The 12,963-nt window shown below is 42.7% G+C and overlaps 1 pseudogene; it reads left to right on the forward strand.

Moving 5' to 3' along the window:
* The first annotated feature begins 489 nt into the window (after positions 1-489).
* LOC142774377 (putative ATP-dependent RNA helicase DDX5 pseudogene) lies at positions 490-2,305 on the forward strand (annotated as a pseudogene).
* Positions 2,306-12,963: the final 10,658 nt, after the last annotated feature.

Consider the following 12,963-nt stretch of genomic DNA (forward strand, 5'->3'; position numbering starts at 1 on the left):
ACTTTCCTTCGGTGCTTACAATCTGGGCTTCAGCCACGAGAACGTTTTCTATGCAGTTTGCAAGTACCTTAATGAAAGTAAAAGAATGAAGCTTTTAATTGCGTGATTATTATTCGTGTGAAAAAAATTCCAACGAACACAAGAGCATTGTTTAACCATGCTGATTCTTATTCAATATAATGTATAATTGTCTTATCTGAACGAGTGACAAACAACTATTGCACTCCTTTCATTCTGCCTAGGGTGTCTTTTCTTTTTTCTTTCTTTTTTCTGGTGGGTGGTTTAGATTAAAAAAAATCTTTTCGAATTAAGTCATCGATTCTTGGCCGATCCCCCTGAGTGGGTACGAGCCGTGGCATCGGAATCATCATCATCATCATCATCATCATCATCATCATCATCATCATCGTCGGCGTGTCGCGTCGTCTAAATTTCAGCATTTCATCTGTTGAACCGAACAGCCAGCCGAGATGCTTGGATAACTGAACGACGCGTTCGAGGCGGTCCTAGATATAGCCGACGGACTTGTGGATAATCTGGAGCAGCTGGTCAACATCGAGTTAGAAGCCCAACCAGGGCAGCTCGGAATGTGGCAAGTAAACGAGCCGATCAACGGTCCTAACGAAGGCATTCCGGCCGCGAACGCACCAGTCATCGCTCCTGGGTTCGGCGGTGGACCAAGCGCCTTAGGTCTTGGTCGTGGCTTCGTCCAAAAAGCAAAGGTGAGCGGAGACTCATGGAGAAGTCGCTTTATGTTTGGCCGAGGAAGTGAAGCTTCAACGACTCGTCGGAACACTCAGGTTGATCGCAATCTACGTGCGCCGCGCTGGAAGGAGCTTCGCTTGCCGCCTATTCAGAAGGACGTGTACCTCGAACACATCACGACAGCACGACGACCAATGGAAGAAGTCGAAGCCTACTGGCAGACCAACGGCATCACTGTCACTGGGTGCGACATTCCTAAGCCCATCCTGCGAATCTACGAAGACAGTTTTCCTAAGCACATATCGAAGGTCATCGAGGCATTGAACCCTGGCTCAGCACTCAGGGCAATGCAAGCCCAGTGCTGGCCCGTTGCAATGAAAGGTAAAGACCTCGTCGTCATTGATCTCAATGGATCAAAAGACAAGCATCAGGCGTACCTCGTCCCAGCCATCATACACGTTTTGCACCAGCCGGCGGTGTTGCGAGGCTCTGAACCTTTTGTTCTGGTGGTCACAGTGACGCGAATAGCGGCCCTTCTGGTACAGAAAGCAGCAGATGAGCTGAAGGCTGGGTCAGGGATCCGGATTTCGTATCTGCTGCCCGGAGAGCCCCGCGAACCGCAACTCAAGGATCTCGGCGAAGGCGCTCACATTTGCGTCGCAACGCCAGGACGCCTCGTGTCTTTCATGGAGGAGTGTAAGATAAACCTGCGTGGCTGCACCTACCTGGTGCTGGACGAAGTTGACCGCATGATAAGTATGGGCTTCGAGAAGCAGCTTCGCGTCATTGTAGACAACATTCGTCCTGACCGCCAGATCCTTCTGTGGCTTTCCTCCCGTTGCATTGTTGCGAAGCAAATGATAGAAGAGTGGATGAGTGATTACGTGACCGTCACCTTCGGTACGGCTTCACGTGAGGACCAAGTGTGTAAAGTGGAACATGTTGTGTACGTTTGCGAGACAGCTGAAAAAGAGCAGAAACTCGCAGCGCTTTTCAACGATATTCTTAGAGAGGAAAGTGACAAGGCAATCGTTTTTGTCGAACAGAAGCAAACGGTAGAAGATATTGTGTCCTACCTGCGCTTGCAAGGTTGGCTCGCCATCGGCATACATGGGACTATGACTGCACAGAAACGTGAATATGCACTGAACACGCTAAAGCTCGAGAAGGTCCCCATAATGGTGACGACCAACGTGGCAGCCTGGGCTCAAGCAGTGGACAAAGTGCGTTTCGTGGTGAACTATGACTGCCCAAGGAGTTCAAGCGAATACTCGCGCCGCTCCAAGTACGCGAGTGGACTCGTCGGAGCGGGTGTAATGTGCAGTTTCATAGCACCACATGAAACTCGACTTTCCAAGGAGCTGATATCATTTCTTCGTGAGACCAAGCAAGTTATACCACCAGAGCTAAGAAAGGTAGCAAATGGAATCAGAGTAAGGTAGAATACTGATTCAGCCGATGGGGCTTTAGGGACGCCTCGTAAAGAAGGGTCCTGTTGCATCTCTTGTATTGATGGCGTGTTATCCGCGCTAAGCACGTGAGTTTTGATCACGTAACAGCATAAATCTGCTCCTCATTTTCTAATTTAGCTTCAGTTCACTCTTTGCTGGAGCCATGCATAATAATCTTGCAAAAAATAAAATAAATTACTTGAGGGACTCATAAGAGACTTCATTTTTCTAATGCCCAAATTTGGGTAATTTGGTCTGAGGTAAGAGGTGTCTGACATCAGTAACGTTGGGTCCTTCTGCGGCAGAAAGAGCACAATACTCGTAAGGTCACGCACGTACTCGTCTAAGAAGTCGCATCATTATTATCATCATTACTATCCTGACTATCATCATTCTTTATTATTTATTCGAAGTATACCTGCAGCGCCCAAAGGCGTTATAGCAGGGGGGTTACAGATTCGAAAAAAAACACAATTTCATTTACAGAAGACACTTGTACACTTGTGAGCCCATTCCACTCATGTATTGTTCTGACAAAAAAGAATTTGCAAAAATTCCAGTCCTGGGACGGTATTCTCTCAGTTTAAAAGGATGATCAATTCGATTTGACAAATAATACGACGTCTGTAAACACATATCCTTATTGATTCCAGTTTTATTAATAAATATGAGATACAAAAGTTTTAATCGCAATTTTCTTCTACGTGATGAAAGCAGCTCTCAATTCAATTCTTGTTTCAACATCATCATCATCGTCATCATATTTTATATGTAAATCACTGCTCAGCGAAGTACACGCACTTTGAGAGTTTCCACTTGTTCAGACGCATGCTCTAAAATGTACCACAGTGGTCTATCATCAGAAGAACGCAACGAATAAATAAAGCGAATGAAAATTCATAACTGCAGTAAATGTGTCATAAAGGGATAATAAAAAAATCACAGCATATTCGCAGAGTAAATGATGATGAGTGCTGCAAAGCGCTAAAGTGTTTTTCATCACTAAACTGTAAACTATTCGCAAATATCGCCCACTACATCATCAAAGACGTGACAAACAGTATATTTATAGAAAAATTTATTATTGGTAAGTAGTAGCTTTGCGTCGCTTGTGTTCCTCCTTCATTAAAAGGGTTTTTTGGTCAGCGAAGTGATGGATCGGCGGCGGGACGTAGCCTGTTTGTGAGGAAGAAGTAGTGGGCAGTTCGCAAAGGTGGAACTATAAGCGGTCACGTAGAAACAATGGATGGACACAGTGGGAAAATCAGCGGTTATTTAAAGTGAACCAGGATACCAGTGCACGACCATCTTGCATTTCGTATTTCCTACTTCTCAAAAGTATTGGCTTTATGGTAGCTGAAGTGGTGGATCGGTGATGGGGTGTAGTGAGATGTTTGCAAGGTGACTACATACGCCAACGGAGGAAGGACAGACCCACACTCTAAGGAGCTTTACCCATAAAAAAAGGAAAAAATAAAGATATGACCGTCTGCTTGAAGAGAAAGACCATGAATTAGAATGTGATTCAAATAGACGTCGTTGTAAAAAAAATGTTATTTTGTATACTCGGCTCATTGGTACACTTCTTGATATATACTTGCTGCACTAAAAAACTAGGAGAAAGAAGACATAAACGACAAACACTTGCTCAGCCTGTGTCGTTTGTGTCTTCATTGTCCTTGTTTATAAGCGCTGCAAATACCAAATATATATTAGAACATAGTTTTTTCTGATTGATTTCTGTTTAGGTATGCCTGGTTACATGTTTTGCGTGTGTAAAGATTACTGATAATATTTTGTTCCCTAAATAAATAGAGCACCAGCGTGGCTTTGTGGTAGGATATTTGACTACCATGCCGGCAGACCAGGTTAAAGTTCCACAAGGTCACGGGTACCTCTATTTATATATTTTTAGGTATGCCAGTTGTTTTTTCAGGTCTGGTGTTCAAAAAAATTATCTTCAGGAGCAATGAACGTCAGTAACTATCCAAGATAACATCTATTCGATACGCCACCGGCGGCAACGGTGACGACACTCAAAGCAGGAGCGGATGCCTTTGTTTTGGCCTTTAACAAAGCCATTTTCACACCTCTTCAAATAGCGCTAGTCACAGTTCGCGGCTCTGCACTTATACCTTTAAAACACCCCCCATTAAAGCTTTTCGGAGCTTAATAGAAGGAGGCGTGTTTTTAACTGGTTCAAAAACTATAACTACATCGTCTCTTTGCACAACCAATAGAAGATGCCTTTGGGCATGAATCCACGACAGATTTTTTTTTCGGAGCGCATTAAAGGTGTGCCATCCGATAGCGAAAGTGAACTGGATTGAATGGTTTCAAGGGCAAGCGTTGAACTATCCCGAGTGGTTGAAAAACCCAGTGAAAACCGCGAACGATAAGTTTTGAAGAGAAAAAAAAAACGTATTGGCACCTTGCGTCTTCTAACGAGAAAGTGAATGTGTGATTGAACAGATTGTTCTCACTGACGTGGAAAGGAGAGCTTTCATAAACCATTCAAGATTTCCCTTTATCAAGAAGTGACGTGCACTATTGAGTTTTATTGGAACGACAACAGAAGTGTACAGTGAACATTTGTGTGAGTCATCATTCACGAGAGTTTGGCAGGAGAGCACGGTAACTTAAACTGCATCTCCGAACCAACCATAATACTATCAGCACTGGTCGAACCATTAGTTGGTCGGACAGTCCCGTTTTGTCTGAGTGGCCCTATTTTGGAACGTATGTGAACAATACTAAGTACTCTAAGCGCACAAGATGCTCTAACACGTTTTTTCATTGTTGCATCAATCCTGCTGTTGAGGTGTCAAGGTGTTCCAAACATCTATTGCGATAATCGATCCTTTGATCTCTCCTTTTAGGGCGGCTCACATAAGGAACTGCAAAAAGGAGACTTAAAAGTACTTATGTAGCTGTTGCCTATTTTCAATTTTTGCATTTGTGTTAGTGCAATGTTGCGTTATGAGAGCGAGAGCAATGAGTGGGTGTCGTGGAGTTTAATAGGAGTGTTTTCTCAGTATATTGTAGGTAAGCACAATATTGTTTGCCGACGATACCCAAATTTCAGTGCGGCAGATGGTAAGACCAAGTTGTTGTGTGCTGAGTTGACCATGAACAATTTCTGCAAAGCACTCTGGCGACCAGATACAATTTCAAATTGACGTGCTTCTATGCTACTCCCTAGTAATATTTCTACATGCATGAATTTGAGGTCTTTCCCATTTGAATTTCCTCTATCCTTGGCAGATAGAGGTATTGCATTATTATGAGTGCCTGAGTGAAGAACCACGACATGTAATGCTCTACATACGAAAAGCCACAAATATGGAAAAATGAAGACTACTGAACTAGCCCACCTGATCATGTTTTCCGAAAAGGGCTCTAGAATCTGCTACAGAATGTAAGTGCAGACGATTGCGTAAATAAGAGAAGTGCTTTTTTCGCCATCTTGCGCATCACACGAAGAAAGTGGTGGGAGCTCAGTACATTCTGCGGCATGAGCAGTACACAATAATAATTTGATAGCACGTGCGACCATGCTTTTTTTGGTCAACACTCGCGGTTGCTACTTGGCGACACAGCCTCCGGTCGACACCTCTTCATGATCCTTCACCCCAACGGAGCTGGCCAAGGCGCTTCTTCTCAACAACTTACGCCACGCCTGTCTGCCACCTACGTAAGCGTTCACGTGCAAGTATAATGTATCTCGTGTGGGCGCAATACTAATAATTTGAAATTTTTAGGAAACATGACGGCGACGGCGAGAATCACCCTCGAGCATCCGGAAAAGACCTGTCGCAATAAAAAATTGCAGGAACATTCTGACCTGTCACTTATGGCATATTGCAAGCTGATTGATACTCCCTTTCATAATTCGTCGTTTTTCATATCGCCGTTCATCAAAATACTCCATTTCTGTAGACGTTTTCGTCATAGCAAAGTCATGCCAGTTTATTTTTGAAAGCAAAAACGAAACATTGGAGGCCGTTCACGCACAAGAATACATTTGATTATATTTCATGAGAATGAAGAATTGCGCATTGCTTTTTTTAGTGCTAGAGGTACTATTCAAACAAGCAATATAATTTTGTTCATTACCCGTGGTCAATAGAAACGTTAACTGAATCCCAAAAATCGTCAATGTGGAAGTAGACATGCCTTTGCTCAATTTATAATCAGTACCGGCCATGTCTTTGCTACTCGCATTCTTCCATTTGCTGATGCGTGGCCAACAACATAGCAATATAACCCGGTGCATAGTGCGCACTTCTTCTGAAGAAGCAAACTGCGAACTTACCATGCAGAGATACTGAATTATTGAGCAGCAGCTTCATTGTTGGCTGCATTTCTACATGGTAAGCGTATTGCACGTAATCTTTCAAAGCGTTCACTTTCAGTCGTGCCCAGTTCCTCAACTTCGTTATGTCTCACGCATAGCTGCGCTTCAGAAATAATGAAGGTCACGAGTTCGGATCGTGCTGGCAAGAAGCTATCTTTTCTTCCACTTTTCTTTCATCCCATTTTCTCTAGAATTACTTCTAATAACCTGTCCTATTGTTCTACTGGCCTCATTGCTTGTTAGCTCTCATTGACATTTAGATTTTGTACAGTTGCGAACTATTACAACAGCAATGCGTGGAACACAATCTTGTTTCAAAAATTAATCACGAGGACAAACCTAAAAAAATGGAGGATCATGAAGCTTTGCCTTCAGAGTTGAACGCTTTAGGGATATCCTGTCCCTAGCACGTGCTGGTACCCCTTGGTGCATACTTCTTATTGTGTTATGGAACTCGCGAAATTTTATTTGTGGATTAGTAAAATAAAATCGATGAAGCGGAAAAGTGACTCGTGTCAGTGAGGCTTCCGCATAGTGGGGCGTTTTGTGTATTTGGTAGAATTCTTTAAACACGAGCAATTATGCGCCTGCAATTTTTATCGAACCTGCTATGCACCGTACACATGGTCCTAAGAAAATACGCGCAGGAACGTATGTGAAATCATCTGTCCCAGTGTGAACTGACATTGCATGTGGAAATTGTGCTCATATGCATCTAATGTGAACTGACCTTGTATGCTGAAATTGTGTACATATGCACCTACGAAGCGCATATGACCTGTAACGTCAGGTCAACTTACTTTGTGAGGGGAACATGAACCTGTTAGCTGTATGTGAACTGAATTTTGAAATTTGGTTATTGTGGACTTTCACATCGTATGCCGTACAGTCTCGCATTTTGTGTCCTTATTGTTGACCTTACGGCATATCTTGGGTACAAAAAGAAAATGAGTGTACAGTGCCAGCATAATTGCCCCAACCTTTCCTATTTCATCGTCTTAATAAAAAAAAAAGGCGGGTGTGCCTTTTGTATTGCGTAGGTGGCTTTAAACCATGGGGTGGTTACGATAATCACCACTTCTCATGCCCGATGACATCGCACGCTTATGCCACGCGATATTACTGATATAATACATCCTGCATTCTGAAATCTGTGTACAGAACGTGTTTGTTTCTAAAGCATGAATGTTTTTCTCACTGCATGTGCAAACAGAGGCAGTTCTTTTTACTGAAGTTCCAAGCAGACGCATGGCTTTGTGGTAGAACAGCTACGTGCCACGCAACCGGCTACCATGCTCGTCAGCCCCAACGCAAACACAAGCGCCTCATATCAGCTTACCGCCTAATATCTATGTGTTTGTTGACATCGTTACACGATTGAAAACAACTGCACTAATATAAAACATACGCGGCTGTTTAACGTACGTATGTGCGTGGTGTACATTTATTGAGCGCCACTTCAAAACGTCTCGCCCAATAAAAAATTAAAACACATTCCCCTTGCATCCGCATGATTCGCATAACATTCCAAGGTACGTTGGATCTGCCTAATTTTTTTGTGCATGAATGACGGTATCGTAGATTTGACATGACGTATTTTCTAAAAGAACCACGGCTATCATATTATCATTAGTTGTAAATGTACCATTATCATAAAGAGCTATATTACTAGAATATGTCTTTCTCATTAGTTTAACGACAGTACACGAAAAATAATCGGTGTGGGAAGTTTGTTTCATGCTTTTATTTTAGAACAACATACCAGGTGGAAGTAAATGACGTACTTATGACATTCACAATTTTATAGTTTAATTCCGATCACTGCCATGGATTTCAGGAATCGTAAATGTCTAGCGGAATTAAAACTAGCAAAAACCCTAAAGAAGGTGCAATACTTTAGTCACGTCCCAATGTACAAAGGCATTTAACCACATCGAAATTCTGGTACAAGCGCATCTTCAATGTTGTTTTCCTGCAACGCAATATCTTCTCGGTGGCAGAGCAGTCATTCCTTCTGCAGTGCGATATCAACGCTGGGGTTGGAAGCTGCGCTCGACATATTCTAATTGGGCGAGCTTATGTTGAAAGAGTTTGAAAACGGCAACTTTGCGGGTGTCGGATCTGCTTTGGACGTATAAACTAAAGCGTAAAGACAAGTTCCAAAAACACACAAAACAATTACTTTTCATCTGCTTGTTAGTGAAAGAGCCGACGCTCCATGGATCGGCTCGACTTACGGATGCGTTCAGGCGTGGTGAAACCATCTCTCCGAGCTCGACATGTGTGACGGCCTACACGCGCACTGCTCCTCGCTGAATATGCAGATTGTTAGCGAGCGTCTGGGTTCAATATCCAGCTTCGCCCTTTTTTCGCTTGAGACTTTCAACCACGTTCCCGCAAGAACGATGAATTGCGCGTTACGTGGGTTTTACTTTATGAAAGTTACGTTCCGCCGTAAGGTTCCCAAAAACCATAGAACTGACGGGTCCGGCAGCATGCTCTTTAGACCGAGAGCGGTAGCACTATTTTAGAACTACGTTTCTGTGAGAGCAACGTATGTTGTGAACGAGGAACGCTAGAAAGAAACAAAGAAGATGCTTGACGCCAAAATATTAATAACTGGGAAAAAATGTAGAAGTTTTGCCGCAGTACAATCTTCTGAAAAAGCACGACGTTACCTTGGTCTATAAACAAATATTGTTTACAATTGCTTATTCGAAACACCTGTGTTCAGTGTGTATGTGCGCGTTAATCTATGCAAGGTTGTTCTTTCGACAATAAAGCACAAGCTGTACCCTATCGTTTTGGTTTGCGGCATTTTATGTGTGTGTGTGTGAGTGCGTCTTGCAATGAGAATAGCTGTGATAATAAAGTTCATTATGAAACAAAAGGCATGTTTCATCATATCGTTTTGACAAGTCTAAGTGAACGAAAAAGAAAAAAAAATAGGCATCTCTACACAGTCTACTGAAGGGGGCTGTGTTCCAAATATTTTCACAAAAAAGCGTAATGAGAGGAATAGAGAGAACGAAAAGAAAAAGAAAGGAAAATCGGGGAGCTTTACCAGATTGCGCGCCATTGGCAACGCTACATGTGGGAAAGAGGACGGGAACAAAGGAATATGGAAAGAAAGGAAAAAAAAGAGAACTTCTGGTACGCTCACGCGCGCAACTGTGTTCACCATGCATACGTTGCAGCTCTCAGACAACTGTTACGAAAAGCGTGCATAACTGACAAAATAAGCAAGTAGTGGTTATCTAAGTGTCTTTTCATTTTTTTTCTCGATAGAGAATACGTCTTAAAAGGTGATGACACAGGCAAACTTTTCAGTATTTTAGCGTTCAGTTACGCGTGCCTCATCCAGTAAAACAGCATTTTCTTTAAAAATGTGTCCTAATATTTTGGCTGTTCTTGATAAAAGTTTTATTAAACTCTGAATTGTCAAACTGATAACCATAAGTCTGATGGCCATAGCAGTGGTTCAGTGGATACGGGGCTCCGCAGCTGACTCGAAGGTCGTTGGTTTGATCCTGGTCGCGCTGGCAAATCGGTAGTCGGCCGTGTGCTGCATGATGTAGATGCTCGTTAGAGAACACCAGATGGTCGAAATTTCCGGTGCTTTGCACTACAGCTGCCCCAATGATGATATATAAACGTGACACATGAAAACTCCTATGGTAATAATAATACTCAGCCTGCTGATTCCTTCAGCTGAGGTACAACAACATTTGCCTAAGTCTGCTGAGTTGGCTGAGAGTAAACAATTGAATTCATTGCGTTATACCAGCGTGAACAAAATGGCTACCACTATTTCACTGATTTCACTGATTTTCACTGATTTCACTCTATTTCACTGATTCTACTGTGTACGCGATTCAGTCCGAGATCTCCCTGTGGAACACGCATTTACTCACACTGCGAAATAGTTTATTCAAGCGAAAACAGATAGCACATTGTTACCTGCCAGTAGCAGTAACATTGCGACAGCATAGCGCATTGTTGTCTGCCAGGAGCAGTAACATAGCGACAGCCACTCAATATTTATTTTATTCGTGGGGCTTTAAATAGAAAGCGCCTCTGTGTAATTTCATTCGTGTAGTCTGGTTCGAAGATGATAAAAGTAAAACAAAAAGTCACAACTTAACTTGAGGAACAGCGTCTGACGAATTGCTTCTAAATTGGAGTGAAGCTGAAATTTCGTGTGCTAGTACTGCCATCGCTATTGCAGTGACAGACGACTTTGACTCTCGTGCAGCAGCTAACGCACATTCTATTCCAGCCTCCACGCACTGAAAATAACTGTTATTTTAAAACCAGCGTATCGCTGGAGACTTAAGGAATACCCGCGAACTCTGGTTAGAAAATTTCTGTGAAACGTAAATATTATTTTAGGAATTGGCTTTCCTGCAGCCGAATCGGGCTGCGTACTTTACCTGTTTATATCTTTAACAGTTGAACAGTGCAACGGTAGAGGCATACGCATGAACATGATTTCGATTGATGCATTCAACTTTTCAACACCTTGTCAGTCTTTCGTCAGGAAGAACAAGAAAATAATGGCAGCAGCATCCTCTAGTGCCACGCCTCAGGCAAGTGTGGAGCAGGGAGGCCTTCCATATTTTTCTTCTTCCTCTCATTCGTTCTTTTGCTATCACCTCATTGTTTACTCCTCTTTCTTACCTCCTTTCTTTTTTTATTTCTTTCTTTCTCGATATAGCTTTGGATTCACGCTCTCTTCATCTTTTTTTGCTTTCCGTTTTCTTTTCTTTCTCTATTTCTCGCGTCTTCTTCCTTTGTATCCTTATTTATCACTTTTTCTAACTTTTTCTGTGCTTCTGCTTTTTCTCTTTTTTTTCTCCCTTGCTTTTTACCGCTGCCTCACCCTCATTTTCCTTGCCCATCCCCTTGCTCTACTATATTATGTAAGAATATGCTGTGCTCTGCTGGAGAGAGTAACACCCTTGCGTGCTATATATACGACTGAATTTTAGGCCCCACTTTGTTCATGCAGTGGCGGCAGATGAGACATTTGTTGTGTCCCATTTGTGTTCGATTTGGTCGTGCGTGTTTTTTGTGTGTTGTACAATATCAACAATGTCCCCTTGTGCGTAAAGTACAATCAAATAAAGAAAAAAAGAGAAGCCTGGAAAGCAACGAGATTACAACACGCTTTTATTTCGTGGATACGCTAACTCTAGTTCAACCTATAGCCAAGAAATTGATTTGATTGATATGTGGGGTTTAACGTCACAAAACCACTAATATAGCCAAGAAACGCGAGCATTATAATAATGCAAGCAACTCAGAACTGAGCCTAGATAGGATCAAGCGTTTCATATTTGACTGTGGTAAGCTGTAAATAGCAATTCGTGTCCGAACCACAACCATGCAATCAAGTCAGTGGTTCAAAAAAAAAGATGTTTTTCCATTTCAAATACCAAAGAACCAAGCCTATCTTTGTGGATAGCAGCGTAGTGTCTGTTTTATGTGTATGTGATAAGAACCTTGAGCTTTTCCAAGCCCAATACTGATTGCACTTGCCGCGGGAAAGGGCAGAAAAAAAGAATTGGTGAGCGCGAATCAATGGCAGCTGCAGGTGTAGTGCAGAGCTTACGTTGTAGTTCAGAGGAGCTCTGTAGAAGCCCGCTCTCAACTGCTGCCTTTCGTAGTAACGCAGGGGCATGGGTGATTGTGAGAAAGCGTTAATGATCGATGAGGGCCCATTAGCCGCAGCTCCCTTTCTCAGGTAGCCACCGATTATTCCTCGTTCAGAGCGGCTGGCTAATGGTGTGTGTTACCCTGAACACGTCCATTTCACGCCGCAGGGATTAAGGGTGCAAAAAGCGAGAAAAACGGAACCAGTAACTGCTTGTTGTGCGCACGCATCCAACATACTGCGAATGAAAAAACAAACCTTTACAAGTGTCCTGTTAGAAATGTGGTATTGCGTAGAAAAAACAGTTAGAATGAAATGGGACTGGGGAGGGTTATCAAACCTGCATACCTGTCTTTTGATACTATCAGAATGACCAAGGCGTGGGCAACGTCTTTGATTCGAAAGGCGAAGGGCTGCTATAGCATCCCCGTCTTCCTCCCAACCTCCTTTCATCGAGGGCCTTACAATCAGAACGCAATGAGATGACGAGAAACACTAGAAAGCGTCCTACTGCGCTTTATCCCCTACCCCTCCCTTTTTGCATACGAGTAAGACTATCGCGTAAGTAAGTAGCTATTTTAGCGCATGGTGAATGATTATGCTGTATACTTCCCAGGTCTTCCTTCACAAACGTTTTCTGAATTATGCGGTTACACAGTGAATTACACACAAGAAATATGAAAACAATGACCAAAAGAGGTTTAACACGACTACTGCTGCAAATGCCTTCTCTTACAAATTCGCGGATCATTCTTCCCTGTTGCTCATACATGATAGTGCAATATGATTGATAT

This window comes from Rhipicephalus microplus, chromosome 10 (genome assembly GCF_043290135.1).
Source record: "Rhipicephalus microplus isolate Deutch F79 chromosome 10, USDA_Rmic, whole genome shotgun sequence".
Taxonomy (NCBI): domain Eukaryota; kingdom Metazoa; phylum Arthropoda; class Arachnida; order Ixodida; family Ixodidae; genus Rhipicephalus; species Rhipicephalus microplus.